This window comes from Paroedura picta, chromosome 16 (genome assembly GCF_049243985.1).
Source record: "Paroedura picta isolate Pp20150507F chromosome 16, Ppicta_v3.0, whole genome shotgun sequence".
In the NCBI taxonomy this organism is placed as follows: Eukaryota; Metazoa; Chordata; class Lepidosauria; order Squamata; family Gekkonidae; genus Paroedura; species Paroedura picta.
The window spans coordinates 26,831,470-26,853,930 of record NC_135384.1 but is presented as its reverse complement, the minus strand read 5'-3'; the positions used below and the strand labels follow the sequence as shown (position 1 = coordinate 26,853,930).

At 51.1% G+C, this 22,461-nt stretch overlaps 1 protein-coding gene across 6 annotated transcripts in view; it reads left to right on the top strand.

Annotated features, from left to right (window-relative positions):
- The window catches only part of RARA (retinoic acid receptor alpha), a 162,726-nt gene that overhangs the window by 11,261 nt on the left and 129,004 nt on the right, over positions 1–22,461 (top strand). For 2 of the 6 annotated variants that reach the window (XR_013226965.1, XM_077313705.1), the window contains exon 1: positions 15,259–15,456. The exons of 2 other annotated variants lie outside the window; for them this stretch is intronic. The gene's annotated coding sequence lies outside the window, so the exon portion shown is untranslated. Of the gene's footprint in view, positions 1–15,258; positions 15,457–15,500; positions 15,518–22,461 lie in introns of those variants that run through there. 2 more of the 6 variants (XM_077313712.1, XM_077313708.1) reach the window with 2 other exon arrangements.

The window sequence follows — 22,461 nt, the reverse complement described above, 5'->3', positions numbered from 1 at the left end:
CACTTGGAGGCTGAGAACTTTGGTTAGACGCCATGTTCTTTGCTTATTTGCAGATTGTTACCCTACAGACAGCCTTGATCTCTAAGCACTGGTGTTTTTACAGTAGTTCGTGATACCCTTCAGATGAGCATGAGAGTACCCATTTCACCCAGATCGAGTAAGGTTGCCAGGTCCCTTCTGGTCACACCAACAGGGGATGGGGAAGGGTGTCCGGTTCCCAGATCCACGCTGGGAAATCCCAGAAGATTTGGAGATGGAGCCTGGGGAGGACAGGGGTCTCAGTGGGGTATAAGATCACAAAGTCCAGCCTCTAATGTAGAGGCTCTCAACCTTCCTAATGCCGCAACCCTTTAATGCAGTTCCTTCTGTTGTGGTGACGCCCAACCATAAAGTTATGCAAGGGTTCTTCCACAGAAATTAAACCGAAACTGACCAAGAGTGTGAAGATCCATTGTTCATGATTGTATATAAATTGGCTTTTCCCCCACAGGGTTTCTCAGTTCAGTTCTGCCTCTTGTCCCACCATCTCGCTCTTTTCCGCTGCTCCAGACAGACGAACGCTCTATCTCGATCAACCCTGCAAGGTTGTTTTGGATGGCACACACCCCCGGCCCGGCGAAGCTGCTTGCCCTGCCACGACACCCGTGAAAGGGTCTTTTGACCCCCAGAAGGGTCCCGACCTCCAGGTTGAGAACCACTAATGCAGGGGTAGTCAACCTGTGGTCCTCCAGATGTCCATGGACTACAACTCCCATGAGCCCCTGCCAATGTTTCCTGGCAGGGGCTCATGGGAACTGTAGTCCATGGACATCTGGAGGACCACAGGTTGACTAACCCTGCTCTAATGCATCCAGTTTTCCCCAGGGAAACTGATTTCTGTGGATAAACTGTAATTATTCCAGGGGATCCCTGTCCAAACCCTGTACACAGGTGCACGGTTCTCATGATCTTGCCATGTAATATTTCTTTGACCTATCTTTAAGGTTGACCTTGACCTGTTTTTTTGTGTAGTAGTTCTTTTTGCATCTTTTCTTCATTAGATCTTTGGAGAGCGTTCTATTTTCTTGGCCTTGCTCGGCTGATGTATTCCTTGTAGGAATGCTTGTAGTGTCTCAGTCGTTACGTGCGCTTTCGTGTGGGGATTCAGGCTTGGGAAACTGCAGCACCTGGCACATTGCATAGCGTGCCAAGATTCCAGCTGGGGGGATGCGTAAAGGTCTGCTTGTAAGTTTGTTTCTAAGTTTCAGCAAGGAAACACCTTGCTGCTGTTCACCATTCCTCCTAATAAAGAAGTTGCTTGTCAACAACAAGCTTGCTCATTGGACACTCAGCAGAGGCCTGACAAGCCCCCAAGTCGCACCTCGAGGTTGGCATCCCTAGCATCACGGCAGCCCGTGCTTCCCGGTATGATCTTCGGAGGGTAAAAGGGGGCACGCGTGTGGCGTTCGGCAGCAGGACAAGTGCTGCCCCATCTGCCTTGCGAGGAGGGGGATCCCTGTCCGTCTGCCAAAGCCCACTCCTCACCACAGCCTCCGTCGTGTCTTTTGACCCGCCCAACTGTGCCAGCCGCCGTCTTTGCATCTTTCCTGTCCTCCCCTGCCCTCCCCTTACATAAGCCGCACGTGGCGATGTCACCGGCTCGGCCCAGATTTCTTCTGACAGCGAGTTTTTTCCACATGGCTGGGCTCATTCCACTGTGAGAGAAGCGACGGTGGGGGAGGGGGACCTCAAGTAACCCCCCCTCCCTCCATCCCTCCCTCGCGGTGCTTGTTTTATTCTAGTGATGTCAAGGTGGCGGTGTGGGGGGGTATATTTGTTTGCTTTTATTCCCAAGTTAGATAGATGTTCTTTCCCCCCCCCCTTCCTCACACGTGGTAATTCCTAAAAGCGGGGCGCAACCGTTGAAGGGCAGTCAAGAACGAGGAGGGCACCTAAGGTGTAGCTTCGTGCCACCCGGCACAGCCCCAGTCTGCACCCACGTAGTCTCAGCTCTCCCTCACACCGCTTGGTTCAGAACAAAGTTTGGGAGTCCAGGGGCACCTTGAAGACCAGCAGTGTTAAAATCTCGGTTTAAGCTTTGATGCGCATGCATGCTTCTTCATGCGCGCGAAAGCTTCGGACCAGAGTTGAACTCTGTTGATCTGAAAAGGTGCCCCTGGACTCCCAACTTTGCTCTGTTGCTTCCCATCAACACGGCTATCTATCGCCGTGGGCCACAGGAGAGTTCTCTTTCTCCCCACATCCCGCACCCAGCTGGGCCCTGGGCATCTGTGCTGTGGCAGGGCCAGCGGGTGGGTGTGGAGTACCTTTGAGCCTCCCCCGCTCCCCACACAGAGTTCTGTGTTCGCTCCTTGTCTTGCAAATCTAATGCAGATGGGCCAGTTGCACTTGGGTTCCAGATGGGACCCAGATTCCTGGTGGCTGATGGGAGAGCCTGCGGCTGTGTAGCTCAGCTAGCCGGCTGGGGGTGGCAATGGGGAGGGGGGATATTTGGGGATTGATACGGCCTAGGGCCCCTTAGAGGAGCCTCTGCCTCCAGGACGGTTGGCCGGCCGTTCCCGGCAGGAGGCAAAGGATGCGCTGTGGCCAATTAAGAGCTCTTGCGTACCACTCCGAGGGGGGTATCCTTGTATTCTGGCGTCAGGAGGACATGTGCCAAAACTCTGAATGTGTGACATCGGGTGAACCCTTGTTTTGCAGTGCCAGGGATCAGCCCCTGGTTTTGAACGGGCTGCAGGAAGACAAAGGTGCCAAAACATGTTCTTCGTCGCTCTTATGGCATTACAAAACTGTATGGACGAGGGGGGGTTGGATCCTGAGGACCGGCTCCACTAGATGAGATTTTTCCTCCGGGGAAAGGCTGCTTCAGCTAGAGGAACGAGGGTTGCCAACCTCCAGGCAGTGGCTGGAACTCTTCTGGGATTACAACTGATTTCCAAGTGACAGAGATCATCCCGCCCCCCCTCCACCCCCTGGGAAATTGGTTGCTTTGGAAGAGGAACTCTTTGGTATTACACCCCATTGTAGCCCCTCCCCAAACCCCACTTTCCTCAGGTTCCATTGCCCAAATCTCCAGGTAATTCTCCACTTGCCAGCCCTCAATTCCCCATCCCCTTCTTTCTTTTGTTGTTTGTCCACATTATTTCAGGCTCCTTTTGTTGATCAGCCCATGATGCTTTCTGTTTGTTTGGTTCCCCCCAATTTGGTGGCTTTCTTGCAAAAAAACCCCAATTCCATAAAACGGCCCTCCCTTTGTCTCGCTGGTTGGGTTCTAACCTGCTTTGACAGCTGGCAATTAGAAAGTCCCAAAACTTTTGCAAAGAGGGCTTCCAAGCCAACGGGTGTGGTGTTCCGCAAGGCTTGCGCCCTGACGCCTTGTCTTCTGTTTTTGGAAATTAAAACACTTTGTGTCCATAATTCGGGATTTAGCATCTCTGGGGCCGAGGGCTGAAGAGAGCATCATTTTTGGCATGTGAGATTCTCTCCCCCCTCTAGCAGCGCCACTTGGGGGTCAAGTCTCTGTTTGGCCAGCCAAAGACGGCTGTTTATTCCATGCAACAGCCTGAAGTAACAGGCTGGCTCCTCGAGGAAAAGCTTTTTGAACGTCCTTAACCCACCCCCTCCCCCTCAGCCCCTCACAGCGGGGTGCTTGCCCTCGGATTAGTGGGGTGGGGAAAACCAGGCAGCAAGGCACACATCTGACACACATTTGGACCATTCCTGGCAGCCGAAGCACATGGTGTTGATGGACAGAAAGGGCCAGTGAGGGGCTCCACTCAGGAAAGGGTAGCGTATCTCTGTCTGGGCGTGCTTGCTTTTCCCCCATTTCCCATCTTGGACATTAGTGCAAAGCTGTAGAGCAGGGGTGGTCAACGTGTGGTCCTCCAGATGTCCATGGACTACAATTCCCATGAGCCCCTGCCAGCGAACGCTGGCAGGGGCTTATGGGAATTGTAGTCCATGGACATCTGTAGGACCTCACGTTGACTACCCCTGCTGTAGAGAATACCATGGGGGCAGAGGGGCTTTGGATCAGAGGTTTTTTGCTGTTGTTGATAACAGTATCATTCTGTTTAGTACCGGCTAAGATGTATTCTTCAGACGACGCACTCTGCCCCAAACAGAAAAGGTTTCTTTTCCAGGGTGGGATAGGGAACACAGCTACTTATTTAGAATACACGTAGGGAAACCCACTTTGTTCAGGAATGGAATGGGCACTAGCCCTCTGCCCCATGCCCCTCATGTCCCTGATTTTTGGAAGAGAGCAGCAGGACCGGAACAATCTAGGTACCCCCCTGCCCATGGGGCTGGGGAGCATGGCTGTCCTCCCCCCTTGCTCCCCAGCGTGTGTGAGGTGGCAGTGGCCCTGGTGGCATGCAGGGCCAGCCCTCAAACTGTGGCAGTGCCAAGCATGACCTCTGCTCAGGATACAAGAGGGGTTGGGAGCGGCACAGCGGCTGAGCGGGGCCGTCTCTCCGAACACGGCACCACCAAGCATGGCCATCCCGCCTCCCCCCGCCGGGACTGGAGCAGGGCAGCCGAGGAGCAAGGTCTCTGGCTCTCTGCTGACAGTGCCGCTGAGCATGGCCAGAGAGGAAATGCAGGGATTGGAGCGACTCAGATGTTTGAGCCGGGCTGCCAGGGCTGGCCCTCCACCCAGCGTCTCATCTTACTTTTGGCATCCTGCCACCGTGTAGGGCCAGCTCTTCTCTTGTCCTGGTAAGTGGCCGAAAGGAAGGAGTGAGAGGAGGCGAAGGAAGACCGGCGATCGGCCCTGAGTGGGGGAGTGGCCTCTCCCTATTGGTTGCGTGTCTGCCACCGAGGGGCCACTGAGCAGAGTTTTGCCCTGGGCTTGTGGAACATTCCGCACGTCATCGGAAGTACGCGCACAATGTTATGTTATGTTATGTTATGATTAAGAACCTAAGAGAATCCTGTTGGATCAGGCCAATGGCCATCCAGTCCAGCACTCTGTGTCACACAAGTGGCCACAATCCAGGTGCCTTCAGGAGGTAAACCTGCAGAGCCAGAACCCCAGAAGCCCCTCCCCACTATGCCCCCAAGCTCCAAGAATACAGAGCTTCACTGCCCCAGACAAAAGTGTTTCATGTATACCTTGAGGGTGACAGCCAATGATGGACCTTTGTTCCATGTTTATCCAATCCATTGACATTGTCTGTGCTTATAGCTGCCGCAGCTTCCTGCAGCAGTGAATTCCACATGTTAATTACCATTAGGGTGAAGCAATACTCCCTTTGATCTGTTCTAAGCCTCCTGCTCATTAATTTAATCGAGTGCTCCTGAGGTTTTGTACTGTGACGAAGGGGGAGGAAAGTATTTAATATCTAGCCTCAAGAAGAGTTCTGTGCCGCTCAAAAGCGTACTATTTTAAGTTGTTCATGATCAAGAGATTACATAAGTAGTCTGGGGTTTCCTTTTCCCAGTGCATTTGAATGACTTACCTGAAAAGTAAAATTGGGTTGTGTCCTGGGAAGTAGGCCTTAGGCTTCTCAAATGAATGAAGGTTTTGCAGATCTCTGCAGGAAACTGAACTCTAAAGCAATACATCCTTTTCTTTGTAAAGTGAGCTGGATATTGGATGTTTTCTCCCCACCTGTTGATTTTAGCACATAGAAAAATGGTACCTACATTCCAATGTGGAATATCTACCAACCCATAGCTCTGAGCTCATGATGCATAAAGCAGTTTTGTGTGGGTTTAGAGCTGGTTTTTAATACCCCGCAGTTCACTACCCAAAGGGGTCCCAAAGCAGTTTGCAATTGCTTTCCTTCCTCTCCCCACAATAGGCACCCCGTGAGGTTGGTGGACCTGAGAGAGCTCTGAGAGAACTGTGACTGGTTTACCCAGCTGGGGACATGTCGCAGAAGAAGAAGAGTTGGTTCTTATAGGTCACTTTTCTCTACCCGAAGGAGTCTCAAAGCGGCTTACTGTCGCCTTCCCTTCCTCTCTGCACAACAGACACCCTGTGAGGTGGGTGAGGCTGAGAGAACCCTGACAGGACTGCTCGGTCAGAACAGCTTTATCAGTGCCATGGCGAGCCCAAGGTCTCCCAGCTGGATGCATGTGGGGGAGTGCAGAATCAAACCCGGCTCGCCAGATTAGAAGCCCGCACTCCCTAACCACTACACCAAGCTGGCTCTCGGAGGAGGAGTGGGGACTCAAACCCAAGCCCATTCGAAGGGAGGTGGATCGGAGTCCGACTTTGATTCCGTCAGTTCCAGAAATTTCTTTCCCTTCGGGGCTCGGGAGGAGAAGAAGATCAAAAGCTGTCCTTTTGATCGAGCCTGTTTGTTGCTGAACGCTTTTGCCGTCATTTCTTTGTCTTTTGCGCCCGGTGGCTCTTCTTTAAACTCGTAACAGGGGCATTCCGAGAGGAAGCATGGCTTTGTGATCTGGATTTTTTATTTGGGGGGGGGGAACATAGGGGTCTGGAGATGTTCCAAATAGGTCTGCTCTTCAGCGGCTGCCCTCTCCCTGGGCCCCACGGTTGGCTTCAAAGGATCCCGGAGGCCTTTTGCTTTGTAGGAAAAGATAAATCTGCCACTCTCCCCCTGGCTGCTTGGGGAAGAAATCTAAAGGCTGGCCTCCATCAAGGCTTGTCAACCAGCACGTGGGGAGGGGTTGGGAGAGGCGGTGGGCAAAAACCCTTTTAATTTGTTTGTGGAAGGGTGCCTCCTCTGGAGGGATGGGAAGAGGGCTGGTCACCCTGTCAGGGTCAGCGTTTCGAGGGGAGACAGTGTGAGCGCTCTGCTCCTGCCCCCCCCCCCAGCGGACGCGGGTGGGGCCAAGCGAAAGGGGTTCAAGTTCAGTCGGTCCGAGGAACAGAAGCCTGCGCCGGGGTTGATTAACAATTGGCACAGTTTTGCCCTGGAGGGTGGAATGGATTCTTTATGAATTTGCTTGTGCAGTGTGAGTCTGGAGACGCTTGCTCCTAGAAGGATTGGGGAGGGGGGGGGCCAAGAAAGAAATGATTAAATGACTCTAAAAAGACCAGAGGGAAATTGCTCATTCCTGTTCTTCTGTCACATAAGTTAGTGCATCTAACCCCTCCGGGATAAGAGGGAGCCACCGTATAACACTGTCGCTATAGCTGTGGTTCCACGCGTCTGGATTTCCTCACAAAATGTGCATGAGTCTTTAAAAATTCGGGCGTGGAGAAAAGTCAGCATCAGGGTTTTCTTTCCTCGCTCCCGTGCCTGTAGAAATGCTTGGAAAGTCTCCTCCTATCTTTCTGCAGGATATCACCGAATGGCGGGGAATTGAAGATTTCAGCCCCGCAATCGCATTTATTGCTGCGTAAACTCTCCACTTCTGTGTGACGACTTCTACACGTAAAGAAGGTCAGATTTGGCGGCACATGGTGTGAGATTTTGCAAAACATATATACACTTGCATGTATTTCACACAGCACTGTTAATTTGACTGGCAGCTCACACTTTGTGAAAACAGTAATATTCAGAATATGAGTATTTCTTGTTTCCTTACTAACAATCCTTCAGCTAGTAACTCTCACCTTAGAGATTGGATCTTCAAAAGTATTTTATATTTTGTAAAGGCCTATGGCTATTTACAAATAAATGTATCTGTCTACGAACAACCCATCAGCGTTGTAAATATCTTCTCAGGGCTTTTGTATAGTTTCAGCCTGCATGGTTTTTTTTTAATTGATTTACCATATTACCAATTACTTAACAGAACTAAACAATACATCCTTCGCCATACTTTTGCTCGTACGGAAAAAAAAATTATACATGTTAATCAATATTGTAACAAGGAATATGGATTAGGAGGAAGCGTAACAGAAAGGGAGGGGGAAGCCAGGAGAAGAACATATAAGTCCAAGGCCTTTCCCAGACATTGCCTCAAAGTCCTGGGTATTCAGAGGTTTACTGCATCTCAGCCTGGGTTCGGGACTCCTCTGAGGGTCGAACGACCCTTTTACGGGGTTCGCGGCAGGGCAAGTAGCTTGGTTGGAGGGGCTCCATCCACACAACAGCCTTGCGGGGTAGATCAAGATAGAGCATTCTTTCTAGAGCAGCGGGAAAGAGCGAGATCGGTATGGTGGGACAAGCAGCGGAACTGAACTGAGAAATCCTGGGGAAAAAGGTTTATATACAATCAGAAACAATGATTGGTCAGTTTCCAATGTCACACCATTGGTCACACCATTGGTCAGTTTCAGTGTAATTTCTGTACAAGAACCCTTGCATCATATTATAGCTGAGGGTCACCACAACATGAGGAATTGTATTAAAGGGTCGCAACACTAACCTAAACAGAGATTCCCTTTAGTCATTTGGCCACTGTGGTGCATGCCCTGGTTACATGTCAATTAGATTACAGCAATATGCTATCTGTGGGGCTGCCCTTGAAGACTATTCAGAAATTTAAATTAGTGCATTTGCAGAATGCTGCAGCTAGAATGTTGGGGGCCAACATACATATGGACCATTTACCTTCTTAGGAACTTATTTGACCATTGTGGTCATCGTTGGAGGCCCTGCTAAAAGTGCCTCATCTTCTGACGGCAATTGAGGAGAGAGAAGTCACAATTGCGACAACAAAACTGGGAGACTGGTCTTTCTTGTTCTGTTGCCTTCTTCTACCAGCGGGTGAAGCCTTCTTTGGGTGTCTCGTTGGATATTCCCTCAGTGATCCCTCCTTCCTGCCCTATGCTTTAATGGTTGCTTTTGTGCTTTGTGTTTTAGTGCTAGTTTTAATTGTTGCAACAATGTTTCAGTTGTTGCTTTTGTGCTTTGTCTTTTAGCTCGTTTTAATTGTTGCGGCAGTGTGGGTTTTGTTGGTTTCAGTGATTTTTGATTGATGCGATTTTTATTGGGCATGCTTTCATGGTTAGTTGCCTTGGTGGCCCTTATGAGGGCAGAAAGGCAAGGTATAAATTCTGTAAAATAATATACATCCTGGCTGGTAGAACAAAGTTGGCGTCCAATATGCCTTTTCATCCCTGGCCCCAAACGGAGCTGGTCCGCCAGGCCTAGAAATCGAGCTGCTGGCCTCCCTGCTTGAAAGCCCACCCCAAACAAGCTGTCTAAGAACTTATATGGTCCCTCTCAGTTCTGTGACCCTCTAACTCCTACAAAGGGATGGAATTAGATGGGTTTGATCTTAGTTAATGAATGTTAGAGTTCCAAAACCTATTCATTAATGTTGTATCTTTTCAACTTTGTAACCTCTGGGGCACAGCAGGGTATAAAATCCTTCCTATAAATGTAAAAAGAAATAAGAATAAACAAATAATTTCCTAGTAACCAGCCCCGAGCCCTTGTGGGAAGGCAGGCTGTAAGTCTGAAAATAAATAAAATAAACAGCTGCGTGTGAAGATAGTTGGGCTCCAGGATTCCCGTAGTAGAAAAGAGCACCTCAAAAGCAAACAAAATTTGTGGCACGGTAAGAGCCTCCCTGAGTCCCTGCTCCCTTCTTCTCAGCTAGGTGACTCACAAAAGCTCCTTTCCTTCCACAAATTTTCTTAGTCTTTCAGGTGCCACTGGACCCTTGCTTGTTTCCCCTGCTATAGACGAGGGGTGGCCCAACCCTGCTTCTTGAGATGTCCATGCTTGGCCACCCCTGCTCTAGAGAGACTCACTTGGTGATCCCTTTGGATCCGTCTCCTCCCTTCACACAATATGCTTTCGAGGGGATGTGCAATACTTGCAAAGAAAGTCCATGGTGGGCCGTGACATTCGGCGTAAAGCCCCCCCTCCCCCCCGCATTCTCCTGTCTTGCCTTATGCACATCATGGTGGGCGAGAGACTGGGAATGGCCACAGCCTCCAAGCTGGATGGAGACACGGTTTGGCAGTGGCCTTGTGCCTTTCCTGGCAGAGGGGGATCCTTCCTTAATGATTCCTGTTGTGCAGCAGAAATCCGCAGCACTCGGCCTGAACCTCTTCCCAGAACTGAGGGAACGGGGCGGGCGTGGGGGGAGGAAATCTGGGAATCCTGGCACCCGTTTCCCTGTTGCTGTAACGGAGGCCAACCAGCTCTGGTGTGCTTGACCACCGGAGCCAAAAAACGCATCCAGTGCAATTCCCATCTCCCTGCAACGATCTTGAAAAAGCATTCCTGTGCTTCTTGGAGGCGGGAGGTGTGCATTTCCAAGCAGCTCCTCTCTCTCTCACCCCCCCCTTCCCCTTCCCATCTTGACGCCCAGAAACTCCTGCCTGGGACACCAGAACATAAATCACGCCTGGATCGAAGGGGAAGGGGGGAACCGTTCCCCCTCCTCCTCCTCCTCCTCCCCTCAAATCCGTTTCCGGTCTCTCTTCAGCAATTAATATTAAAGGACGACTATGCGCTCGGTCTGGGGAAAGGCAGCCTCTACCCTTTTTTTGTGGGGTGGAATGGGGTTTGGGTTGGGAGACGTCTGCAGACGTCTGCTCCTAGGAAGGAGATGCCTTAGTCAGCTACAGCTTGGCTTTTGGAGAACTTCAGGGCCAAAGACCCTGCCGAATTAGCTTTCCATATTAAAACAAAATGAACTAGATGAATTTGTTGTTGGCTGCCAGCAGGCGAGCGATTTGGGTCCTGATTCTGTGTTGCATATGCCCTGTTGCCCATGTTAACCACCGCCGCTATATGTTATATGTAACTTTTAATTGGGGTTTTAATGGGGATTTTATTGTGTTTTAACTATTTATGTTGTAAACCGCCCTGAGACCTATTGGGAGAAGGGCGGTCTAAAAATTAAATTAAAAAAAATTAAGAGGGCATCTAAAAGTTCTCCAGGGTTATCATAGAATCATAGAATAAGAGTTGGAAGGCACTTCCTGGGTCATCTAGTCCAACCCCCTGCACAATGCACTATGGGGATTCGGACCGCGATGCTAGTCCGACATTCTGAACCATCCTGCCACACTGGCTTTTTGAGAGTGGAAACCAGCTGACTATTACGGTTGGGTAACTACAGCCACACGTGAGACTAAGGCAGGCCAGGAAGACCAGCAATCCCCGCTTTGCCATGGAGATCACAGGGGGACCTTTGCCTCTGGGCCTGACCTGGCTCTTAGGCTTGTTGGGAGGGAGCAATTTGGAACACCTGGGAACACCTGAGTGGGAACTGGGAACACCTGAGTGAGATAAAAATGCCCCAGCTGGATCGGGCCACCTACGTCCAGCAACTGTGCATTCGGGGAGCTCAGTCTCTTTTCCCTGTGTACGCCCGTGCAAGGAGCAGTCCCGGGAAGCAGGGCTGTCCCATTTACCTGATTAACACAATTACATTAATCAACTAAAAAGCTTTTGATCCATCATGGCTGACACGGCTCTCCGAGGCCACCTTCCTGAAACTCAGCCGTCTGGCTCTGATCTGCCCACCCCCCCTCCCGCAGGAGGTCTCTTGGGAGACCTCCAGACCCTGATCTGAATTTTGCAATAAATTAGGCTAAAAATACAATTTAGAAGGCACCCCCCAATGAATCTATCAGCAAGGTTTTACAACAGAAAAAGGAGACGTATAGTTGTGGAATGGCCTTTCCCGCAAAGGATGCAAAATTTATTTATCCAAGAGGGCTTTTCTACACGGGGAGTAAGGTAGAACTCTTCCAAAAGTCTTCGCAAAGTTACTTGGATAAATTATGGGGGGGGGGGGACTGTAGCTTGTACTTTGCTGTGTGTCGGATCTGGTTGAGTCCTTTTGCTTTGCATGATGTTCTCATGTTGCTTACCATTTGCTTCGGTTTTTTAGACTTCTGGTGGGCTCTGTGTCCCTAATTCTACTGCATCCTTTGTGGACTGTCCCATCCGTGATTGTGTTTGCTCACTCTGTGTAAACCGCCTTGAGTCCGAGTGAGCAAAGGAGGACTATAAACCACAAAGGGAAATAAATACAGGGACATAAATAGACCCCTGCTGGATCTGACCAGTGGCCCTTCTAGTCCAACATCCTGTATCACACAGTGGCCAGCCGGTTCCTCTGGAGGGTCAACAGCTGGGCACTGAGGCTGAGGCCTTCCCCTGAGGTTGCTTCCTGGCTCTGGGGTCCAGGGGATTAGTGTCTCTGAACATGGAGTTCCCCCTCAGTCACCATGGCTAGTAGCCATTGATAGATTGATTCTCCGTGAATCTATCTGTCTAATCCAGCCTTTCTCAACTTTTTTTTACCATTGAGATACCTCTGAAACGTTCCTCAGGCTTCAAGAAACTCCAAAAGTGGCATGATGGTGCAGAATGGGGTTGGGAAGCAGAGCTGTGGACACGCCCACCCAAGGCCCCTCCCCTTCCCACCCCCTGCAGGCCATGGGGGCGGGGTTTCAGGTCGATAGTACCATATCTGTCATATCACCCGATAAATGTTTAACACATTTTAATCAATATACAAAAAATTAATTCCCACTCATTCAGGAAGCCCTTTGAGTGCCATCAAGAAACCCCAGGGTTTCACGAAACCTTGGTAGAGTAACCCTGATCTAATCTTTCACAATTCCCCAGAGCCTGCAAGATGGTGCTTTTCCACCAGGCATGTGGTTGAGGTCAGGCCCCCCCCCTGCGGAATAGCCAGACCATCAGGCTAATTCCCTTTTAACCCCCCCCACAAGTTGGGGGGCTCATTGTGCTGAGGGAAGGGGGGAAGGGAGCAAGGAGTTATAGTAAAGGTTGGGATTAATGTGGATTTTATTATGGGGGGGGGGTTGTAGTCTGGGAGTGACAGGTAATAAGTCCAATAATATTATTGATAATATAAAAATCTGGCAGCGAATTCCACGAAGGAAGGAAGGAAGGAAGGAAGGAAGGAAGGAAGGAAGGAAGGAAGGAAGGAAGGAAGGAAGGAAGGAAGGAAGGAAGGAAGGAAGGAAGGAAGGAAGGAAGGAAGGAATCAGGTTCTGTAGAGTTTTATAATTTTATCCATTTTTTAAAATTGAGTTCCTGGGGAGGGAGAGCCAAGAAAAAACTTCATTCTCTCTCACACAGGGCCCATCTCTTTTGGGGCAGTGTCAGCTGCAGCAGCATCTTAAAGACAAAGGAGGGGGAAAGCTCCCCTCCCTCCTTCTGACCCACTGTTTTATTTATATGAAAATGTATGCAGATTTAATTGACTGGGACTGCTTGAAGCATTTCTCCATATCCTACCCCCCCTCCCAGGGAAGTATGTGGGCTTTGTGAGGAAACCACGGGGAGGACACTTGGAAAAATGAGCAGCAAGGGGACATCTGGCAAGTGTTTTTGGGGGGCTACTTTAGCTCGCCCTTTTAATGCTATTCTGAATTTATTTATGCATGTTATTTATAGTCCCCCTTTCTCTGAGGGACCCAAGGCGGATTACACTGAGGGAGCCAGTACATTCAACAGGATGGGGTGTTCAGGAACCCAATGCTGTAGGATTTTAGAAGTCTGGAACCCGCGGGAAGGAACAGAAGTACAGAAACAGGTCAGGGCTGATACAGATTACGCCTTAATTGTGAAGAGTACCTCAATATGCACGCTTGTGTTGTAAATTAAAAAGGCACCAGCACACCACAGATTTGAATTTAAAACAGATCATGCAAGACTTATCAGCTCACCTTCCATGCAAAAGACCTGTGTGGGGTGAGTGGGAAGGGGGGAAGCAACAGAGAAATGCTCAAGATTGCTTTTCTCTTAGGAAAAAGGAACCCTGTGGCTTTGAAGCTCGGCCACCGGGACTCCCGACTGGGTTTAACAAATCTCCGTGTTCTCCTGCCCTGTTGGGAACCTCCAGGTCTTTCCCAGGGGGGGGGGAGGGAGAAGACACCTGCTTGGCAGATATAGACCTTGTTTTAACTTGTGCCTCTTGCAGGGACTTTTCTTTTAGTTTTTAACTCATTATATTGCATTTTAAATGTATAATTAATTTAAATTTTGTTATGGGTTCCTCTTGGCTGGGATTAAGGTTTTTAATGTTAACTGGAGGATTCTGTGGAAGAGAAGAGCTGGTCTTTTTAAACCCCGCTTTTCGCTAGCTGTAAAGGTAAAGGTATCCCCTGTGCAAGCACCGGGTCATGTCTGACCCTTGGGTGACGCCTGAGGGAGTCCCAAAGCGGTTTACAAACCCTTCTTCCCCAGAACAGACAACCGGTGAGGTAAATGAGGCTCTAGGAAGGTAAGAAAGCTCTAGGAGAACTGCTTTTAACAGAACACAGTACATATTTTGTCTACAGCTGGGAAACGGGATGGCTAACATTCCCATAATTAAACCTGGGAAATGTGGTGGCCATTATTCCCATTTTACCGCTTGGGATGACCAAAGTTGAACAGAGGGGCCTTCCGGCAGGGGTGGACTTAATTCTTAATTCTCACAGACTGAGGTCCAGAATTTCAGCAACTGCATTTTGCCTTCGGGGCCAGGGATCTTGGAGACAAGCAGCGAGTAATCCTAGCATTTAAAACAGGGTCTTCTAAGTTAGGCTGCCCATATCTTGAAATGCAAAAAAAAGAGGATTTATTTCCCTAAGGAGTGATCCTTGGTCAAATCTCCTTTTACATACCCCTCATATTTAGGCGGTGATAACCGCTACTTAAGTAGGAATATTCCTAACCTTCTGACCCCAAAAGAACAAAAAAGCCCCGAGGAAAGAAAATACCCTCTTTGGCGGGTTAGATTCAAGCGGGTCGCTGTGTTGGTCCGAAGCGGCAAACCCAGTTCAGAGTCCAGCGGGGCAGGAAAGCTCATAGCTTGAATGAAACTTGATTGGGCTTTAAGCTTTAAGCCCAACCAAGCTTCATTCAAGCGATGAGCTTTCCTGTGCACACCTGCTTCTCTCCTGGGAACAGAACTGAGTTGGGCTTCAGGGTGCCCCACTGGACTCTGAAGGGGTTCTGGTGCTTGGGACCCAAAGAGGGCATTTTTATCAAATTTTTTTAAAGAGGAGCCCTAAAGAGGCCAGATCCCCCTTTCCAAGAAAGTGGGCATGCCTGGCGCCCCTCCCCAAGACAGAGGAGCCCCCTTGGCAGAGCCCGCCCGGGCGTGGAGGGCGCATCTCCCGCTTCTCGGGCCGGAGGGCGCTGCCCCTCTCCTCCGAAATCCGCGGTCCCTGCACCTCCCCGCGAGGCCCAGCGGCGGCGCCCTTGCAAGAGCAGCTTTGGCCCCTGCAGCTCCGCCTCGCCCGTCGGGGCCCCTTCCCAGCCCGGGATCGGCCCGCGCGCCGCCCGCCCGGCCCCCTTCTCCCTTCCCCCGTGCGCCGGGCCCATTGGGCGCCGGGGGTGGGCGGGGGGCGTGGCCGTCCGGCCCGCGGCCCCGCCCCCTCCCCCCGCCCCTGCCCCAGTGTAAAGTTTCAGGCGAGCACATGACTGGCCTTAATGGCTGCTGCGCTCTGGGGCGCGCGCGCTCGGGCCAGCGCCGCCGCCGCCGCCCGCACTGACTTGGCCCGGGGGGAGCCGCCGCCGCCCCAGCAGCAGGACCAGCCGCAGCAGCAGGAGGGCGAGGCCGGGGGGCGTCCGGGGGCCCGTCCCGAGGAGGCGCCAGGTAAGAGGCGGCCCGCCCGCACCCCGACCTGCCTCCCCGGGCAAACTTTGCGCCGGCCAAGGTGGGCAGCCGGAGTTCGCGGAGGGCGGCGCCTGGGGCTCCCCCCACCCTAGATCGGAGGGCAGGGGGGTTGTTCCGTGCCCGGTCCCGCCACCGCCACCCCCGCGGCTCTCGGTCCCAGTTGGGGCCGGGCGGAGACGAGCCCTGTGGGGCTGCGGGGAGGGGAAGCGCTCGCCTCCTCTGCCTCCCGGGCTGGCGGGGGGGGGGGGGGAGTGTCGTTTCGCTGGCAGAGACTCTTTTTTTGGGGGGGGGATGCCGGAAAGCCCCCCTCTCCTCCTCCCCTTCCTCCCTCTCGGGGTCGCTCCTGGAGAAGCCCCAACTGTTGCCGCCTCGTCCAGCTGTCATCGGTCGCCCGCCCCCTCCCTCCCTCCCTCCCTCCTGGGGCGGCCCGGGGGAAGGGAGGGAGGGAGCCGGCGGGAGGGCCGGGGGGCTTCCCTCCCCGCCCCCGCATTCCTCTGCACAGCCGCGCCGCCTGGTGCTCCCGGGGGCTGCTGCCGTTCTGCGGTGCCACCTTCCATTCGGGAGGAAAGCCTTCTTTTTTGGGGGGGGGGATCCGCATGGTGGGACCCCCAGGCTGGGGGAAACTAAGTTTTAGGAGAAACTAAGGTGTGTCCCCCTCTTAGCCCCCCTCCGGAGTCCCCCTGGGGGGGTGGTGCGTGCGTGGGAGAGCTTCTCTGGTTTGGCTTTTCTTTCCCTTGCAACTGGCCAGACTGTTTTTGGGGCGGGAGGGATGCCCCTTTCCTGCTTCTCTCGCTGCCTCTCCCAAATCTCAGAAGCTTCTGCACATCATGTGCCAGTGCTTGTGCATCCTGGGGGCGGGGGACGGCATGCGGGTGCAGTCATGGAGCCTATGGCATTTGTGGGCATTTGTGATTGCTCTTCCCCTGTTTGGGGGGACCCATCTCTTTCTCTCTGTGCCTCCTGCCTGCTCTGGTGGCAGAGAAGGATCCGGTGCGGGGAAGTGGAGAGTCACAGTCTGCCCTGCCAAGCTGCCAGTGGTTGGTCGGCCCGTGGGTGGGAAAACAAGACCGGGCTTAGCTTTTCGGAGGAGCGCTTCCAACTCCGTCTGTGTTTTCGCAGTGTCTGAGCCGGCTGGCTGGGTGGGTGTGAAACTGGACCCGTGAGGCTGGCGTTTGGTGCGTGCCCAACTCCCGGGGCTTGCGCAGATTGAGTCTAGTGGTTCTCTTGGCATTTCGGAGAGTGCTCTTGACGGGCGTCCGTGGTCCCCTGGCCAGGGGCCCATAAAGAGCTTGCACTGTTGGTGTAGGGATGGGATGAAATTTTTTGGGGGGTGGGCGGGGGACTGACTGCAGTACGAGCTTTGAGCTTGGGATTGCTAATGGCCGGGTGTAAGTCTGTGGCGGATACACACCAGTTTCTTTACTGGGATCTGGATCACGGTTGGGTGCTTAGCTGTCATTGAGGAAAAAGGGTAAATCCTTAAACAAAGGAGGAATCATGCTGCCTTGACTTTGGCTTTGCAAGAAGGAATGGGGAAGCGTGTGTGTGTGTGTGGGGGGGCTACATCGGTTTATTTTTTTTTTTCAAGCCTTGAAAGTTCATCTTGGCATCCCTACGTCTTTGTCCGGAAAGGTTTTTGAGGGTCGCCCCCTCTCGCTCCCTAGCAGATTCTTAAAGTTGGTCTGCCTGTCTTGTCACAATTCTGGCTTCATGGGTTACCCATCGTGCTTCTCCGTGTGCGATCCCCGTAGATCCTTAGTGCGGCTCTGTAAGGAAGGCCATGAGACTTATCCTGATGTTGTAGAAGGAAGTCCAAAGGCTGAGGGGGGAGGAAGGGAGATAAGAGATTACCTTAGGAAACTTTGAACAAATTTGTGACTGAGCTGAGATTTGAACTCAGAACGTGTAGATCGATAGCCACTTTGTGGCACGGACTGAGAGGCAGCGCTCTCGCATGGTTAGAGTGTGACACAAAGGTGTAGGAAAACCCTTGCTTAGCGACAAAGCGTGCTTTGGCCAACTGGGGGCTAGTTACTCCCTGCCTGCCAAACCTCACTCACTGGGTTGTGTGTTGGGGGACGAGGCATGCTACTCAGAGCTCCTTGGGAGGAATGGCAGAGTAAAAAAGTACCGATTGAAGAACAGCGTTAGAAACCATTCTTCAGTATAAGCATCGCCCTCGGCTACTTTTCTGATAGGATCCTGAACGTTTCCAAGCGGTAAACTTCAATCCTCGTGGGAGACGGATTACGACCAAATAGCAGACTGCCGGATTGCTCGGGTTCTGCTCCAGACAGGAATAAAGTCTTGGCTTTAGGATAAAACTGAGTCGTGCACATGCCTACATGATCTCGTCGCAAATCAAGTTTGTGAAAACCCTAATAGTTTGGTCACCAGCAGCTTCAGTCTGCAGCCTCAAACTTGGGAGGTCCTTCGAAATCAGGCGGTCTGACTTTCTTCTCCTACTGGATAAGAGGGATTCCTCCTCGTGACTTCTACCTTGACTCTGCAAGGTTTCAGTGAAATCCTATGCCACCAGTGTACTTGGTTGCTATAAATGCTTAGGGAGGGCATACAAATAGCGTTGAGGAGTTTGATAGGGGAAAAAAAACCTAACATTTTTCTTCAGGTATGGCTGGCTAGCTTAGGTAGCCCGAAGGAGGGAAGAATCCCCCATTTATCAGCAGTATTTGTTAATCTCAGGTATATTGCCCCTGTATATGGAGGTTTCAGTTTTACCTACCGTGGGAACTGGATAAGGAAACATACAAATGTCACTTTGATTTTGTGCCCGCAAGATGAGTCTGACCCTGTTATAGCAACATCTTCTTGGAAGCTAGTTGATTGTTCTTTCTCAATTCTGTCCGCCTTCTGAAGCTCTGTAAGGTAATAGTTACCATGCTGTGCAGCGGTGAATTCCATAAATCAGTTATACATTGTGGCAAGCAACACCTCCAGCTTGGTGTTGTGGTTAGGAGCGCCGATTTATAATCTGGCAAGCCGGGTTTGATTCCCCGCTACTCTGCAAGCAGCCAGCTGGGTGACCATGGGCTCCCCACAGCACTGATAAAGCTGTCCTGACCGAGCAGGAATATCAGGGCTGTCTCAGCCTCACCTCCCTCACAGGGTGTCTGTTGTGGGGAGAGGAAAGGGAAGGCGATTGGAAGCTGCTTTGAGACTCCTTTGGGTAGAGACAAGTGGCATATAAGAACCAACTCTTCCTCTATTGCATGTCTGCATATGAACACAGGAAGCTGCCCATTCAGGCTTTTGATCTCTCTTACAATCAGTATTGTCTTTCCAGGGCCTCAGGGTCTCTTTTCACATCACCCGCTACCAGATCCTTCAAGTGGGGATTGCCAAACTGCACCAAAGACCTCCTGCCTGCAGAGCAGATGTCCTGCCACTAAGCCACAGGCCCATCTCTTGTGGTGTGTGAAGGGCGTTTGTTCAAAAAAGCAACTGTGGTAGCCTTCTAGACCAGGGGTAGTCAACCTGTGGACCTCCAGATGTTCATGGACTACAATTCCCATGAGCCCCTGCCAGCACTTGCTGGCAGGGGCTCATGGGAATTGTAGCCCATGAACATCTGGAGGACCACAGGTTGACTACCCCTGATCTAGATGAAGGCAATTCGATTGGGACCGGTTTAGGAATAAGAAATAGTCTTAAGCGGACTGTACAAGGAGCACATCTGGCCCAGACACCAGGTACTCTAAGAAGGGGAGAGAACTTTTACATAGGAGAAGAGTTGGTTTTTATGCCCCATTTTCCCACTACCCCAAGCAGCCTCAAAACGGTTTACTATCGCCTCTCCTTCCTCTCCCCACAACAGACACCCTGGGAGGTAGCCGAGGCTGAGAAACCTCCAACAGGACTGCTCTGTGAGAACAGCCCTAACAGGACTGTGACAAGCCCAAGGTTGCCCAAGTGGCTTCATGTGGAGGAGCGGGGAATCAAACCCGGCTCGCCAGATTAGAAGCTGCCGCTCTTAACCACGACACCGATAGAGAAATGTCAAATTAGGCTGACTCCGACACCCTCCCGCAAATTGGAGAAGTATCTCAAGCCACTCTCTCATAAGCACCGGTGCTGTAACGAAATTGACGTGAAATTGCACTTCAGTGCTTTGAATTGTTTTTGTTTGTTTTCCTGTTTTATATGTATCGTTTCGCAGTGTTGCAAGCTACCCTGAGCTGGCTTGCCGGAAGGGGCGGTCACAGAGATCCAAGCCAACAAATAAATAAATAGATGCAGAGTGCTGAGTTCACGTTTGTAGCAGCACGGAAACCTACCAGGTTCTGTGCCTGAAATATGGTAGGTTAACAAGGATGTCTTTAGAACAGCTTTGCAAATTGGGGTTAAAAAGCACGTTTTGAGTCCAGTGGTGCCTTCAAGACCAACCAAATTCTCAGGGTATACCAGGGATGGCCAAACTGTGGCTCTCCAGATGACTATGGACTCCAATTCCCTTGGGTTCATGGGAATTGTAGTCCATGGACATCTGGAGAGGCACGGTTTGGCCACCCCTGGTACAAAATATTGCGTCACAGCTCCTTGAGGATGGGGGTCCTTCTGTCCTCCCAACCATTGTGCTGAGAACAGGGTGGTCTTCAGGTGAGCCACAAAAGGAGTAGACTTCGTTTCATGCATGCTTGTATGGGTGGGGACCTTGTGAGCATGTTTGTGGTGGCGTTGTAGCATCTCAAGGTTCTACAACAAGCTTTTGTGTGCATCTGAAGGAGCATGCATGGCCACAAAAGCTTATACCCAGAATTAAACATTTTTTTTTGGCCTGAACGGTGCCTACTGGACCCAACTGTTGTTTTGGGATTCAGGGAGACGTACACCATGTCCGCTGTTTCAAATATATGAAAGTGCAGACGTGCATGTGGGAATCACACCTTCACATCTTAAACGACAACACACAACGTTCAGATCCTCAGTTCCTTTTTTAAGGAGCTTTGTTTCTCTGCTTGTGTGGGTAAAATCTACCCCAAAAGGTAGCCTCGGGATGGCTGGCCTGTCTGGAATTTTTCCAAATCTGCTCTAACCGTGTTCCAATCTGTGCACAAATCAAGAATGCATCGTGTGCATTCCTGCTGAACCTAGCAGCATGATGGGTGGGTTAGAATTTCAGGCTAGCGTCTGGAGACCCTGGTTCGAATCTCTGCTCTGTCAGCTGGGCACTCTTTCTGCCTCACCTACCTTCCAGAGCTGTATGGAGGATAAAAGAGGGGAGAAGAGTTTTGTAAGGTTCTTTGGTTCTGCGTTGGGGGAGAAAGACAGGACATAAATGAAGTCACTAAATAAGCAGCAGGACCAGACAGGAGAAACTTGGGGGAGAACTGCATAGGAGATTTATATAAGGGGTGGTGGTGGTGGTTGAGAGAGCGATTTGGGATAAGAGTCCTGTATGTGTGTATCATTGTTTGGTTTGTCTTGTCCGACCCATCGCAACCCCATGATCCTCCAGGCCTTCCTGTCCTCTACCATTCCCCGAAGTCCATTTAAGTTTGCACCGACTGCTTCAGTGACTCCATCCAGCCACCTCATTCTCTGTCATCCCCTTCTTCTTTTGCCCTCAATCGCTCCCAGCATTAGGCTCTTCTCCAGGGAGTCCTTCCTTCTCATGAGGTGGCCAAAGGATTTGAGTTTCATCTTCAGGATCCGGCCTTCTAAGGAACAGGCAGGGCTGATCTCCTCTAGGACTGACCGGTTTGTTCGCCTTGCAGTCCAAGGGACTCGCAAGAGTCTTCTCCAGCACCAGAGTTCAAAAGCCTCAATTCTTTGACTCTCGGCCTTCCTTATGGTCCAACTTTCACAGCCATACATTGCAACTGGGAAGACCGTAGCCTTGACTAGACGCACTTTTGTTGGTTTGTCTAAGGGGGGATAACTCTGAGTTGTGGGGATGTCTAGAGGGGAAGCTGTTCCTCCTTTCCCCCCAAATTTGCAGGCTTCTTCTTTGGCTGGGGTGGTTAAGCGTGTGTCTGGGCTGTACCATTTCAGATCGCTGGGTGCAAAGGGGAAGCTTGCATGATTCAGTGCTTCCTCTGAAGAATACATTGCCACATGGAGAGAAACAGCGGGTCAAGGGGAAGGCTAGGTTAGAAACTTAGAAATCTCATTTTCTTTGGGTAGTGATTTCGTTTTTTTTAAATCACGGAGGGACATTCAGTTACGCAGTCCCGGAAACCCTGGGTTTTCTTGACGGTCCTGGAAAGGTTTCCTGAATAGGTGTCAGTTAATTAAATCTATATATCTATATTTATATTTATATTTATTAAACATTTATCAGGTGATATGACCACATATGGTCATGTTGACCTCCCTTCTCTCCCAAAATGTCCATTGATGGGCCTCAAGAGGGTGGGAAGGGGAGGACCTCCAAGTGAGCACGTACCCAGCGATGCTTCCCAGCCATATTCTGCCCGATCGCGCCTCTTCTGGGGTTTCTCAAAGCCTGAAAAATGTTTCTCAACTGGAAACAAGCGAAGAAAGGCTGATCTACTCCCATGTGAACCTTCCCAAGACAGCAGGCCTTTTTGGTTGTGGCCCCCAAATTATGCAATTCCCTCCCCAGGGGGTTTCATCTGTCACTGGCAGGTGACTTTCGTCTGGTGTTCTCTTGATGTCTGGGTTTTTTTTGAAGACTAGAAAGAGGCTCACACTCGGCCTTCAGGTACCCACTGAAGTTTTGAGTCCTCCTAAGTTGCCGACTGAAATCACAACTAGTGCCCATTCCGCACAGACAGGATAATGCACTTTCAATGCGCTTTGGCCGCCGGATTTTCCTGTGCAGAACAGCAAAATCTCCTTGTAAAGTGCGTTGAAAGTGCATTATCTATTGTGTGCAGAATAGGCTTAGGTTTGTGCGCTTCGGCCACTTCGGCGGCCATTCAAGCCCGAGGCGGCTAAAGTGCACAAGCCTAACCACAACCATGGTTTCTCCCCCTTGCCCCGGCGCTCTTAGGGTGTGAA